At 40.1% G+C, this 15,623-nt stretch overlaps 1 long non-coding RNA gene across 1 annotated transcript; it reads left to right on the top strand.

The window, feature by feature from the left end:
* The first annotated feature begins 1,992 nt into the window (after nucleotides 1-1,992).
* LOC129525821 (uncharacterized) lies at nucleotides 1,993-4,229 on the top strand. The gene is made up of 3 exons (XR_008670316.2): nucleotides 1,993-2,038; nucleotides 2,391-2,494; nucleotides 4,102-4,229. It is a non-coding gene; the product is annotated as an uncharacterized lncRNA (long non-coding RNA).
* Nucleotides 4,230-15,623: the final 11,394 nt, after the last annotated feature.

The following is a 15,623-nucleotide window of genomic DNA, read 5'->3' as shown; positions in this document are numbered from 1 at the left end:
ATTGGGAAAATTACTTAACCTCTCTAAGCCTTTCTTTCCTATCTCTGCAAATGGGACTAATCATATACACCTCCTAGTGTTCTCCTGGGGATACAATGAAATAATGACACATATGCTGAAACTTACCCCAAACCCTTGAGTTACATTAGTTTACATTTTGTTCTTTTCACTCTATCAACTAAAACCAGACAACTCATGCAAAGATAGAAACTTTGCCAAATCACATGGCTTTCCATAGTGCATATTGATTTTAAGAATTGAGTTCTGGTTTCTGACAACCAGAGTAGCTTAAATATGCTTAGAAAAAGCAAATAATGCTTTATTTGCCTGAAGATTATATTATTTCTTCTCAAAGTTAATGTGGTAATTTTATTACAAAAATATTATTAAGGATTCCCTAACATTCTTTCTTGAGGATTAAAGGGAATAAAATTGAAAGCTCTGAATAGTTGAAAGATAAAACACACGTGGGTGATTGGTTTCTTGCAACTAGCAGAGATGCTTAAAAGAGCAGCCTCTGAAGGCAGATTTTGTTTTTTTTTTTTTTTTTTTTTTTTTTGAGACAGAACTTCACTCTTTTGCCCAGGCTGGAGTGCAGTGGTGCAATCTTGGCTCACTGCAACCTCCGCCTTCGGTTTCAAGCAATTCTCCTGCGTCAGCCTCCAAGTAGCTGGGATTACAGGTGCCCGCCACCACGCCCAGCTAATTTTTGTGTTTTTAGTAGAGACGGGGTTTCACCTTGTTGGCCAGGCTGGTCTTGAATTCCTGACCTCGTGATTCACCTGCCTTGGCCTCTCAAAGTGCTGGGATTACAGGCGTGAGCCACCGCGCCTGGCCTGGCAGATTGTTTTTACTGGATGCATCATATTGACAAAATTATTTGACTGCTGTAGGTGTCAGTTTTCTCATTTGTAAAATTGTAATAATAATACTTTAATTATAATAATATTGATAATTATAATATTTTGCTAATGGGGTTACTACAATTAATTATAATAATACTGTTAATAATAATATTTTACCTCAGGGGGTTGCTATGATGATAACTTGGGTTAATATTATACATGAAGTGCTTGGATCAGTGCCAAGCTTGATCCATCATCACCATCATCAACATCACATCATCCACAAATAACACTCTATGAAACAACCTGTAGCCAAATCTTTGCATTCATTGAGATGGATTCCTAAAGGAGCTAAATTATGGTGTCACAATGCATTTGTCACTAAGCTTCTTTAAGATTCCAGAATTTCATAGCCAGGTGTGGTGGCTCATGTCTGTAATCCTACTACTTTGGGAGGCACAGGCAAGAGGATCACTTGAGTCCAGGAGTTCAAGACCAGCCTGGGCAACATAGTGAGACCTCCCCCCGCCCAATCTCTATAAAAAATAAAACAAAATTAGCTGGGTCTGGTGGCACATGCCTGTAGTCCCAGTTACTTGGAAGGCTGAGGCAGGGGGATCACATGAGCCCGGGAGGTTGAGGCTGCAGTGAGCCGAGATTGTGCCACTGCACTGCAGCCTGGGTGACACAGCAAGATCCTGTCTCAAACAAAACAAAACAAACAAAAAACAAACAAAAAAATCTCCCCAGACATGCCCCCTGCCAAAAAAAAAAAAAAAAAAAAAAAGCTAAAAAGAACAACTTCCAATTTAGCTGGGCCAGCCATGTTTTGTGACAGCATTGCTTGGAGTCAGGAGAAGATAACTCTGATCAAAAACAGCTGCAGGTCCTGTGATGCTGAACTTTTCTTGTCACTGTGATATCACAGGCATGCCTGAAAGTGCTTCCTGGAGGTGTCCTGTAACTGTCTTGGCACTTATGTGCAGTCTATCTGTTGATGGACCTCAGAAAACTACCTATGTTCTGCCCCTTAGCAGCTATTCATCATGCATGGGCTACCTTGCCAGGGAATGACCCAGGGCATTGTGACAGATCAGTTTACTTAATGGATTACACATTTCAAATAACTTGAAGTTGATTTGGTCCAGCCTGACTGTGTTGCTGGGCTGATCATCATTCTGATAAATGACAAGGTTGCTGGGTTTGTTCCCTGGTGATATTTTAGAGGGAGGACTTGCCCAGGGTTTAGCTGTGCTTGGTGCTAATGGAGAAGGCACGTGGAGGCTTGGGAAGCAGGTCTCTCTGGTTTTGGAACACAAAGGACACACACAGAAAACCTGACCAGGCACTTTTTTTTTTTTTTTTTTTTTGCCACCTCTGTGTGCCTCAAGACAGCGTGGCTGGAAACGATGGGAATCTGTTCTTGCCAACTCTTTGATTCCTCCTTATAGGACCAAGCTCTCTTCCCTGGCAGAAGGATGAAATTGGGGCAGCTGGAAAGACTCAAATAACTGAGCTTGTCTCCCCTTTAATCTTTCTTTGTAGGTGAACTAGAGGCCAGAGAACAAACAGGTGATAAAAGAGCAAGAAATCCTTGCAAAAGGATAGGCAGAATGCATCTTAGGGGCTGTGAAAAGAAGCTAAAGAAGGTCAGATTCTGTTACACCTTAAACCCACTTAAGCTGAGCAAGGAGAAGAATTGAATTAAACTGTCAGAAGGGAAATTTTTCCAGGAGCAAGGGTTGGATAATGACTATGCTTTACCCAAAGTGTACAGCACTTGGCATGTCCCCACACGTCCCCAACATGCCTATTCAGTGAGTGAATGATGGCGACAGGAAGGGCTCACAGGCCTCCATCCTGATCTTAGCTCCAACACTTACCTCTATGGTCTTGGGCAAGTTCCCTACACATTCTGAATCTGTTTTCTTACTTTTAAAGGGGAACTAATAATACCTCTTTTATGGGGTTGTTGAAAGGTTTAAGATATATATATATATATATATATGAAAGTGATCCTCATATTCCAAAATCTCTACAACACCTGTTTTAAGTGATATGAAAATAAAACAATGCTGTAATTGCTTAATGATAGCTTCTACACACCAAGTGTCTATATATAGACACTACATATATATACATATATACAGTATATATATGTATATATATACACATCTATATGTAGACACTCATACATATGTAGTGTCTACATATAGACACTGTATATATGAACACTATATATACATATATATAGATATTTGATGTTTAGAAGCTATCATTAAGCAACTACAGCATTGTTTTATTTTAATATCACTTAAAACAGGTGTTATAAAACTTTTGGAATATGAGGATCCCTTTCTAATGTTAATGTAATTTGCAGATACCCTTTAAACGAGGATACTATTATTGATAGAGAAGACATATAATGGCCAAAAGCTATAAAAAATCAGTAACATTTTCAGAATGAATTTTTATTTGATGAATTGAAACAGCATGTATACACATAGGCTGTCTAAAGAAATGATGAGACATTTATTCCCTCTCCAGACAAGGTACAGTGATTATATAAATTATTATGAGCTCCCACAATAGCTCCATAGACCACCAAGTGACTGGGACCTACTGGTCCAAAAGGATTAAATTCTAACTACAGATGAGCATCTTTAAAAGAGAGGGCTCATTTATCTTAGCTATTGATATTAAGCTAAGTTAGATGTAGCAGATGGCCTTGCTGCACAGAGATGGCTCTTCAGACTGACATCATTCAATCTTGGGATTGTTTTTCCCTCCTTGGGACTTCTAGGTTTGTGCTTACTAGCCACAGAGCATGCTAGACACTGTCTCCTTCCATAATCCTGGAACAATGGGACTTGTTTGCAGGCTGACCTGTTGAGTCTAGCAGAGTAGCCTCTGACTGTGGAAGTCTGGTTCCCCTGTGTAATTTCTTCTGCCATCAAAACTGTTGTGGACTTGCATCTAAGTAGAGTCTGAGATGAGGACTTGTTTGTGGGCATTATATTTTGGGAAGTAATTTCAAGGTGCAGGGAGTGAAAGCCCATCCAAGGGTGTGTTATTAGCTGGTTACCGTTGAGGGCAATAGGAACACAATCCTGTTGGGGACTCTCTGAAGAGCTGTGCAGAATATACCTCGAAATAGTCTCCTGAGACATGAAAGAGGGGGGCATTCTAAAAATCAGCTCCCATATCCCAATGGTCGAGGAGTGCCCTATGAATGTTATCTCCCTTTTCCCTCCAGGTTTGCACGTGTGTCAGGACGACTGGCTGGGGCTGTGCTGGAGAGCCATGAGAGATGAGGTTGCTGTTGAGGTGCAATGTTGCCAAATGGCTCCCAGGCATAGCTGGTGTTACAGAGAGGGCCGGGACAAAAAGCCCAGCTGTATTAGTCCATCCACATGTTGCTAATAAAGACATACCCAAGACTGGGTAATTTGTAAAGGAAAGAGCTTTAATGGACTCACAGTTCCACATGGCTGGGGAGGCCTCACAATCATGGTGGAAGATAAAGGAAGAACAACCGATGCCTTACCTGGTGGCAGGCAAGAGAGAATGAGAGCCAAGCGAAAGGGGAAACCCTTTATATAGCCATCAGATCTCGTGAGACTTATTCACTACCATGAGAAAAGTATGGGGAAACAGCCCCCATGATTCAATTATCTCCACCTGACCCTGCCCTTGACATGTGGGGATTATTGCAATTCAAGGTGAGATTTGGATGGGGACACAGCCAAACCATATCACCAGCCAAGGGAACATGAGGTGCACAAAAGGTGCCAACCAGGAGACAAAGCACAACTGAGGGGAGACAGAATTAAGGATCAGGTCTGGTTATCCATTAATGTCTTTTGAGCACCACTCTGTGCTGTTAATATATCGACTTAGGCACATTTAAATTTTAGAGTTTATTTGAGCAGACAGCAATTCATAAATCAGGCAGCACCAAACTGCAACTGGTTGGGGCTCCACTGAGTGGGAGAGGGGAAAACGTTTATGAGGTGTTAGTGGAAGCAAGACAAAGACGATATTTCATTGACTAAAGTAGAAAGTCCCTAGTTAGAGGTTAGTGGGTAGTTTCTCTTTTTTAAAAATTAAATTAAATTTTAAGTTCTAGGATACATGTGCAGGATGTGCAGGTTTGTTACACAGGTAAACATGAGCCATGGTGGTTTGCTGCACCTATCAACCCATCACCTAGGTATTAAGCCCCACATGCATTAGCTATTTATTCCGATGCTCTCCCTCCCACCACTCACCCCAACAGGCCCCAGTGTGTGTTGTTCACCTCCCTATGTCCATGTATTCTCCTTGTTCAGCTCCCACTTACAAGTGAGAACATGTGGTGTTTGGTTTTCTATTCCTGTGGTAGTTTGCTGAGGATAATGGCTTCAAGCTCCATCCATGTTCCTGCAAAGGACATGATCTCGCTTTTTAAAATGGCTGCATAGTATTCCATGGCACCTCTTAATCCAGTCTATCATTCATGGCCATTTGGATTGATTCCATGTCTTTGCTGTTGTGAATAGTGATGCAATGATTGCTTAAGTTTGTTTTGTTTTCCTAGGCTATGACTATTCCACTCTGGGTTCAGTTTTAGTTGGAACTCAAGGTGCTGGAGCCATCTCAGACTAATGGTCCCTGAATTAATTATTTCCACAGTGCCATACGTTGCGTTAGCTGCTGGAGCTGAAAAGTTTAATGCAGCACAGTGCATGCCATATCCTACAACCTATAGTACATAGAGCATGATGACATGGCAAAATAAAGGTGTTTACTGTCTAGGAGGGAGACAAGCACTATAATAGATGTCAGCATAAAAAGCCTCTCACAACTTGGAAGGGAGTGACTAATTCCTTCTGGAGTTTTGGGGGAAGGCTTCACAATGAAGGCAATAAATAATTAATTTGGGTCTTGAAGTGTGAATAGGAGTCCATCATGTAGTAACAGGGAGGCAGGACATTCACACAAGAGAGAGACAGATGAGTGTCTGGACTGGGCATGCCCATGAAGTCTTCACAGTTCCATTTTTTTCCTTAATAGCTTCTGGCTCAGGCCATTATTTCAGTTAAGTTTTTGTTAGTTTTATTTTATTTTTCATTATTTTTTTGAGACAGAGTCTGACTGTCAACTGGGCTGGAGTGCAGTGATGTGATCATAGCTCACTGCAGTTGTGAGTTCCTGGGCTTCGGTTATACTCCTTCCTCAATCCCCAACAACTAATTTTAAAAAGATTTGTTGTTGTTGTTGTTGTTAGGGGCAGAGGTCTTATTATGTTGCCCAGGCTGGTCTCAAACTTCTGGCCTCAAGCCATCCTCCGACTTGGGACTCTCAAAGTTCTGGGATTACAGGCATGAGCCACTGCACTTGACTTTTATTTTTTAAAATAATAAAAAATAGATATTCTGGGAGGAGTGTATATTATAAGGTTACATTTAGGTAAACAGAGGGAACACACAGGAGGTATTTCACAGGCCAGGCTGATGATCTCAACACTCTGCCCCTGGGGTCCCAGTAGAGTGAAATTGCCCCGTCACCCCTCTCTCCTAATGTCCTCGCCTGGGACTACATGTGCCCAGGAGTTGTGGGTAGTTTGTTCCCTTATAAGGGGATACAGGCACACCATACATCATGGCTTTCCCTCTTCTATGACCACCTATTCTGAGTCTTGTGGATCATTCATATTCACTGCTCACCCTCCACGTTAGTCAAGTGGGACTTCTTTGTCACTTTGAGGAATGCCTGTGGCCGCTCCAGCATTTGCCTCATCCCTGTTTGAATCCAGACATCTCCCTGGGGTGCCCATCTCGTTCCATCACCAGAGTCCAATGTCCTTTGTCTTCTTCCCTCCTCTTTCTGTAAACTTGCTCTCAGGATGAGCCCTCACAACCACCACTTCCATCTCAACATGGGTTATTCAGATCCATGACCTTTTCAGCCTCATTCCTCATGGCTGGATTCTGGAATTTCCTGACTCCAGTCATCTGTGGGGAGATGTATGTGGGTGGCTGGGAGGAATTTGTGTCTGGAAATGGGTTGGAGGGGTAGATGGAGGGGTGAGGGGCTTCCTAGGACCATGAAAATGACATGGATAGGCAGCCTCTTTCTCCATTAAAGCACAAGGCCATGATCTTATGTTTTTTTCTGTATGGGCCTGATATTTATTGTTTGCTTATTGTAGTCCAGTTTTGTGCCCCCTTTCCAAAAATGTCATCACATTAACTAGATGAGAAGTACACCATTCTATTCTGTGGATGAGGAAATAGACCTAGAGGGTTAAGTAATTTGTCCAATATTATATAATTTCTAGGTGCTGAACCAAGATTCCATTCCAGGCAGTAAAAACATATCTATTGAGATGAATTAAATTACTGTCTGCTTAGTACATGGTACTAAGTATCTAGTAAAGTGAACTTGGTGCTTTGGGACATAGTATGAAGTGTAGACTTTGAATCAACTCTCAACACATGACTAATGTATTCTTCCATTTTCATACTGCTATAAAGAACTGCTCGAGATTGGGTGATTTATAAAGGTAAATGGTTTAATTGATTCACAGTTCTGCATGGCTGGCAAGACCTCAGGAAACTTGCAATCATGGCAGAAGATGAAGAGAAAGCAAGGCACCTTCTTTACAAGGTGGCAGAAAGGAGAAGTGCCAAGCAAAAGGGGAAGAACTCCTTATGAAACCATCAGATCTCATAAGAACTCACTCACTATCATGAGAACAGCATGAGGGAAAACACCCCCATGATTCAATCACCTTCACCTGGTCTCTCCCTTGACATGGGGGATTACGGGGATTACAATTCAAGGTGAGATTTGGCTGGGACACAAAGCCTAACCCTATCAACTAAATGCAGAATCTGGATTTCAGAAGGGATTTAGGTTCAGATCCAGATTTTTATTTCTTAGTAGTTGTGTGATCTCGAGTACATTATTTAAATTGTTTTGCTTTCATATTGTAAAGATGGGAAGTAGGATGTAAAAGAAATAATAAAGAGATCAGGATGCCTGGAAGGGAAGGTTTGGACAGAAGAAATACGGATGAAAAAAGGTAGATTGGAATTCACAGAGGGTTTTTGTCATTTGTGGCTGCCTGCTATGTTTGAACATTTCTCTATACAGTGTGAAAGTTTCTAACTTTATATGTCCTTTTCAAGGTTGAGGGCAAAAACACATCTCTGGACTCCCTTGTACCTGGGATGCAGGTGTGTGGCTTAGGTTCTGCCAGTTGGGACCACCCGTATAAGACTTGATTCAGAGGATAAAAATGTCATCACATGTGGGAGTTTGCCCTACTTAAGGGAGAGTCAGTCTTCTGGGCATGGCGGGGGCAATGGTGTCCACTTCATCTGGGGCATTGGCAGAAGAGTTTCTGGCGTCTAGTCCCAAGGAGGATTGATGCTGAATGGTGGTGGTAGTGACATTTCACTACAGAATCCAATGGGATGGCTTGGTTTCCTGGCTAAATGGCTTCAGTTTCTGGCTCCTTGGCCCTCAGATTCCATGAGCTACCTGGCTTCTTTTAATACATTCCTATTCTGCTTAAACTAGCCAAAATATATTCTGTTATTTGCAACCAAGAACTCTGACCATACATCAGTAGACTGTGGCAGGCCTGTGAGCCAATTGATGGCTTGAAGTTCAAAGTAACATCTGTGTATCTTCTCATGATTTACAATTTCTGTAACTCTTATATTCTGATAAATGAGTTTTAATTTCTGCTGGGCCTTCAGTAGCATTAAGATATTCCTACTGCTTTTTGAATATTGCTCATATTTTTTCACTTTCTGATTCATGATGTTAAAAACAACCACAAAAATGGAGTTATAATCCATAAACATGCCAGCAATTTACACACTCCTTTAGAAAAAAGAAAATAAAAAAATTAAAATTTTTTATTTTCTGTGGGTTTTCTTTCAAATCTTAAAAATGTCCTCTGTGACTCTTTATAGTCTTATTCTTTTCTCTGAGCAGGGCCTTGCTGAAAGCCATCAAGAAAAGCTAAATGCTGGAGATGGGAGGTTGATAACAGAGAAACGTAAGAAACATACAATCCAGTTTGAGAAAAAAGACATTCTCATTTAAAAAAAATAATTCAAAGCATAGCTCAAGGCAATACACTTCCCAAAGGCCATCCTCTCTTGTACCACTGTGGTGTCTTTTAATAAAAAAAATCAGAAAAGAAGTGTTGGTTCATCTAACTCTCCAACCACTTACCTAAAAAGGTCTAATTTAATTTGTGGCTCATCCATCAGGTGGCTCCTGCCACTCTTTGAACTTCAGGTGGACTGACAACATTTCATGTTTGGCATCAGCAAAGGCATTTCAAAGGCCTTTACTATTTATTCTACCCAAATCTCATGGGTAAGTCATCCAGGCTGCAGACTGCATGCTTCTCAATTCATGGTGCGGTTTCTGCAGGGATGTTGACTCACAGATGGAAGGGACAATGTGGATATGTAATTCTGATTAATTCCTAAACTCGTTTGACTAGAGTCAGTAGAAAAAGCAACTTGTCTGCCTTACCCAGTAAGTCCTCAAGTATACAGGCTTGGATGTATATGTGTTTACAAAAAAACCAAAAACCAAAAACCAATACACAAAAAACACCTCTTTCCCTGTGTTTTATCCTGTCCAGCTGCTCCATCCCATTGGTCTTATCATGTCACCAACCTGATTTTTTGCCAAAGTTCTTCTTTATGTTGACATGTTACCACAGTGCAGAGAATAGTTTTAATGCACAGACTAGTTTAAGCAGTCTTGTTTGATTCATGTCCTGGTCTTTCTTGGTAGTCCCTTTAATAGCTCTGAGGCAGGTGGTTTCTTTCCAGGATTTTGTTCCTCTATGGTCTGTTCCTATGTTCAAAACTATGCAAGAACCTGTGCTCTCTATTATATCAGGTAGAAGACTATTTGTGTGATACCAATAACTATGTTTTCTTATTGCTTTTGTCATTTGTTTACCTTCCTATTATAAAGTCCTGTTTTTCTTCAGACATTTAAGCATGTTTGATATGGTTTGGCTCTGTGTCCCCACCCAAATCTCATCTCAAATTGTAATCCACATGTGTTAAGGGAGGGACCTGGTAGAAAGTGACTGGGTCATGGGGGCTGTTTCCTCTGTGCTGTTCTCATGATAGTGAGTGAGCTCTCATGAAATCTGATGGTTTTATAAGTGGTAGTTTCCCCTGCTCTTCTCTCTTCTGCCACCATGTAAGACATGCCTGCTTCCCCTTCAACCATGATTGTAAGTTTCCAGAGGCCTCTCCAGCCATGTGGAACTGTGAGTCAATTAAACCTCTTTTCTTTATAAATTACCAGGTCTTGGGCATTTCTTTATAGCAGTGTGAGAACAGACTAATATAATGTTTATAAAATGCTATTTGAACTTGAATATGTATCATATGGTCTATATTGCTTTCCATCAGGTTTACTCCTAAGTTATTTGTATATGGAATCTTTGTTTTAATCTCATTTTGGGAAAATACTAATTTTTTATAGAAACAAAATGAAAATTGTCTCTTTCTGTTTGTTCATTTTAAATTAAGATAAAAACTACAAGTGATAGTGGCTTCTTTGAATGATTGGCTAGCCACAGGCTGATTATATTATGTCCTTTAGTTATGATGGTAAATATTAAATGGCACATCAAGTTATTAACTTCTCATGTTTACAGATCCCCTATCATGATTTTGTTGCAGTAATTTTAAAGAAGTATATCCAATTTTTGTTAAACCAAACTTCCAAGTACTATCTATACTACATTGTATCTCTATAACCAAGCAAAAAACTCAATCCAGCACGTGCATCTACTCTCATTCATCTTTCTTACACATGACATTAGCTAGAGTACAAATATAAGATATTATTTAGTCTTTCTCTAAGTGAAATCACCAGTGATGAATAATCCTATTTGCCTTATAAAATGGACATTAATAGCCCTTCTTTCTTTTAAAAAATAGATTATTCTATTATGTATAAACCATCATGTAAAATATTACATATGATAGCTTGCTTTCTTGTTCCAGTGAAACATTTCTTTTTATTTAATGCAGCTTTGCACATAAAACTCAGCATACATTTGAAAGTAGACAGTTTGAAAACATAATATTTGTAGTTCATTTTTTTGGAACCACCCCTTCTATAGCAGTTAAAGGCCTTGATTTGCACTTCACTGATGAGAGGCCAGAGCACTGAGGGATTTAGCTTTTCAAGCCTAGATTCAACTCCAATGTGCTGGAATGGAATACAAAGTACAGCTCTGCATTCATTATCACTTAATTATACAACTAGTTGGGTTTTCAAAGGAATTTTCCTCCCCAAAGCAAATCTGTGCCAGGTGCTTTTGTTTTCCTGAAATGACATTTTCATATTAAAACAATTTTGAAGTCTTCCTGTTGCAAACTCAGAAACATTCTTATGTCACTTTTTCCCTAAGGATCTCCTGCTTTGATTTAAGAGCACAGGCCACTATGCATTTTTTTACCTCAAGAAGTTGTTCTTAAATGCAAAACAGCAACTATATTTTTTGCCTTTTAAATGATTAGCCAAAAAGGAAGACAATTCAACTCAGTTTGTGCTTCTCTGATTTTATATTTATTGCAAGTTGAAGAATAATGAAATCTGAGAACAATGAATATTTACATTAATATAGGGGTTTTCAACCTCAACACTATTGATAGTTGGAGCTGGATAATTCTTTGTTGTGTGGGGTGTCTTGTGCATTACAGGATGTTTAGCAGTGTCCCTGGCCTCCACCCATTAGATGCCAGTGTCACTCTCCCCGCTTCCCACCCCATACCAGTCATGACAACCACAAAGTTCCCTTGACATTGCCAATTATCTCAGGGTAAGGGTAGGGGGCAAAATGGTCTCCGAGAATTGAGAACCACTATGAGGGACTAAACTAATAATTATTTGTGTGCTATCATCTTGAACTCCTCTATAGGTATATTTGGGAATTCTGTTGTTCATTTTAATTCATATGGCAGACTTCTAATTGCCAATTTGGATTTAGAGGCTTTTATACTATTTATCTTGTATAGAATTGTCTGAGGGCAACATCTCTCAGCTTTGGTTCTTGCCCCCAGACAATACCCAGTGAACTGTTTTCTGTGCAACAGCTATAGTGCTCTTTTAAAAAGTCAGATCATATATTTTCTCTGTTCAAAAGCCTCCAGTGGTGCCACTTTACTCGGAGTAAAAGCCAACGTTCTTATGATGTCTACAAGACCCTGAAGGATCTGACTTTATCTCCCATACTCCTTCCCCATGGGGCCCCAGTCACATTAGTCTTGGTGCAGGCCCTGCCCTGCACACTTGTACCCTGGAGTTTTTGCATTAGCTCTTCCCTCTTCCAGGAAGACGGTTCCCTTAGAGAGTTGCATCCGTCTTGCAGTTTCTTCCAATTCCCGCTCAAATGCTGCCTTTTCAGAGAGGTCTCCCCTGTCAACCCATCTGATATGGTTTGGCTGTGTCCCATCCAAATCTCATCTTGAATTGTAGTTCCCATAATCCCCACATGTTGTGGGAAGGACCAGGTAGACATAATTAAATCATAAGGGCGGTTTCCCCCATCCCGTTCTTGTGATAGTGAGTGAGTTCTCATGAGATCTGATGGTTTTATAAGGGGCTTCCCCCTTCACTGGGCTCTCATTCTTCTCCTTCCTGCAGCCATGTGAAGAAGGACATATTTACTTCCTTTTCTGCCGTGATTGTAAGTATCCTGAGGCCTCCCCAGCTAAGCTGAACTATGAGTCAATTAAACCTCTTTCCTTTATAAATTACCTAGTCTCGGTTTTGTCTTTATTCACAACATGAGAATGGATTAATACACCATCCTTTCTTTCTATTTCCTTTGTCCTTTTTATTTTTCTCCAAAACACTTGTTATCACAAAGCATAGCATATACTTGTTTTTTTTTTAGTTTTCCTCACTGAAATGCATGCACCAGAAGGCAGACACTGGCTCTTATTAATGGCTGTGTCCTAGTGCCTGGCACATTCATTTGTCCAGCATGTATTTGTTGTTCAATAAACACTTGTTGAAGGATTGAATGCTTTTTCTGTTAAATAAATCTAGTTCAAGTGGGGCTTGATTCTCAGTCTTAACTTTTTTTCCTCAGTTAGAGTCCTCCAGGTCCAGAGATGGACTATAACTTATACTCAGAGAAAGACCCCATTTTCTAATCTGAGAGTGAAAGCTTTTTCTTTTTTTGGTTGAGGGGAAGGCTGATCATAAAGTTTGGTTGTATTAATCAGGACTTTTTCATTTGAAAGAGACAGAAAATCCAACTCAGACAGGCTTAAGCAAAGAGGGGAGTATTTGTTCACATAACTAAAATCCAGTGATCTATCTGGCTTTAGACATGGCTGGACTAGCTGTGAAGTAATATTCTTAAGAATGTTTTTCTTTTTTTCTTAGCTCTGCTTCTTTTCCTGTGGTTCCATTCTCTTTCCATATTATGGCAAAAATGGCCAAATAGAGCTATAGGTTTTCCTTCTACCAGCAAATCCTACAGAAAGAGAGTTCTTTTTCCCTAGGGTTCCTGCAAACATTCTGACTCTCCTTGCCTGGCTGGGGCCACAGGTCCTTCTCTGAACCATTTACAGTGCCAGCTCCGGAACACCTGCCTCATTGGAGCCACAGGAACTGACACTGGAGGGGGAGCATTTCTCCAAGGGAATATCAGCAAGCTTTTTACCTGAAGGAGGAGCAGTGGAATGCTGGGCTGGCAGAGGAGTGGGTGTCTACTATCTTTTTTTTTTTTTTTTTGATATGGAGTCTCACTCTGTCGCCCAGGCTGGAGTGCAATGGCGCAATCTCAGCTCACTGCAGCCTCTGCCTCCCGGGTTCCAGTGATTCTCCTGCCTCAGCCTCCAGGGTAGCTGGGATTACAGGCACCCACCACCACGCCCGGCTAATTTTTGTATTTTTAGTAGAGACGGGGTTTCACCATGTTGGCCAGGATGGTCTCAGTCTCCTGACCTCGTGATCCACCCGCCTTGGCTTCCCAAAGTGCTGGGATTACAGGCATGAGCCACTGCATCCAGCCTACTCTCTTCTTAAGGATCAACTTCTCCCCTAACCACCACAACAGCAATCCTTACGAGTTCTCAAAGTCTCATTGAAGGGCACACCATATGGGTCACGTTCTTTTTCTTGAAAAAAAATTGATATACAATTTCTGCCCATTTTATGAGGTATATGTGATATCTTATTACATGCATAGAATGTGAATGATTAATCAGGCTATTTAGGGTATCTATCACATCGAGTAGATATCATTTCTATGTGTCAGAAACATTTCAATCCTCTCTTCTAGCTATTTTGAAATACACAATACATTGTAACTAACAAGAGTCATCCTCCTCTGCTTTCCAACAAGAGAACTTATTCCTTCTGTCTAACTGTATGTTTGTACCCATTAACCAATCTGCCTTTATTTTAACCCCCCAGCCACCCACACACCCTTCACAGCCTCTGGTAACTATCATTCTACTGTCCACCTCCGTGGAATTGATGATTTTTTAGCTCCCACATAGGAGTGAGAACATGCAATAGTTGCCTTTCTGTGCACATAGACCATTTTCTATATTTCCTTAAAGGGAACCAAAATATCACTGGAAATGTAATGAGAAGGTGAGAATTTAATTTACCAGGACTTCTCAGGAGAGTAGGACAGTGATAGGAATAAAAATATGCCTACTCTATTTAGGAAGGGACCAAGACTCCCAAGGAGAAACCTCAAATATTAGCTTTCTTATTTCCCCAACTGCCTTCTAGGGAGAGTGGATTAGATTACCTTCAGGGCTTCTGTTTTAGTCAATTAAACTGTAGCTCTCCAATACATAGGAGTGAATATAGGGCTGCCCTGATTGTGTCCTTTTCTTACCATGCCTAACACTTCCAAAAAGAAAAAAGTCAAAATTATGTTCATATATTTAGGGATTTCATATCAATTTAAATAAGTGTGAAAATTTTAAATATTTAAAGAATAGCAGTTTGAAGAGGTATCAAATCACTATTGTATCAGGGATGTGCTATTATTAGTCAACTTGGAGGTGAGTGAGTGTGTCTCCACCTGGGCCTGCTTCTACTTTATTTTTTCAAGATGCACTAACAAGCCAGAGGCTCTTTTGAGTAATTGGATGCATTTATCTATGCTTCTAGAGAACATAGAGTTAGAGGTTGGGAGGAAGAGCGGTAAAAGGGGAGTTGAGCAGTGGAATAGGCCACTTTGGAATACCTTATACCCCAAGAGAAGATTAGAGTGTTTTTATAGTACAGAACATTTTTTATACCTCAATTTCATATGAATAAACACATGGTATACATATGCATGCATTATATATAACATGTATTTTATGCTGTAATTATATTATAAATTATATAAATGTATACTATATAAGTTATATTAAATATAAACAATTTTATCAAATATATAAAAAATATATGATTTGTTTTTGTTCTCTTTTATTTGGACTTTCCAAATACCACTGGAATCCAATATAAAATCATAAGACTAGCATTTTTTAATCACTTTATTGATGTATTATTACATACATAAAGCTGTGTGTATGTAATGTATACAACTTGGTGAGTTTGGAAAGACCAGCATCTTGGGTAAGTGAAATTCTCTGCTTTTCTCCAAAGCATCCCATCTTCTCCTCCATTTCTTCTTGGAGGTTTTAACAAGTCAGAACCTCACCTGCATACCTCTTGAGAGTTAGAATGGTCAACCCTGTCTACTGGCTTCAT

Source organism: Gorilla gorilla, chromosome 10 (genome assembly GCF_029281585.2).
Source record: "Gorilla gorilla gorilla isolate KB3781 chromosome 10, NHGRI_mGorGor1-v2.1_pri, whole genome shotgun sequence".
NCBI classification, from domain to species: domain Eukaryota; kingdom Metazoa; phylum Chordata; class Mammalia; order Primates; family Hominidae; genus Gorilla; species Gorilla gorilla.
Note: the sequence above shows the minus strand (reverse complement) of the source record. Positions and strands in the feature narration are given on the sequence as shown.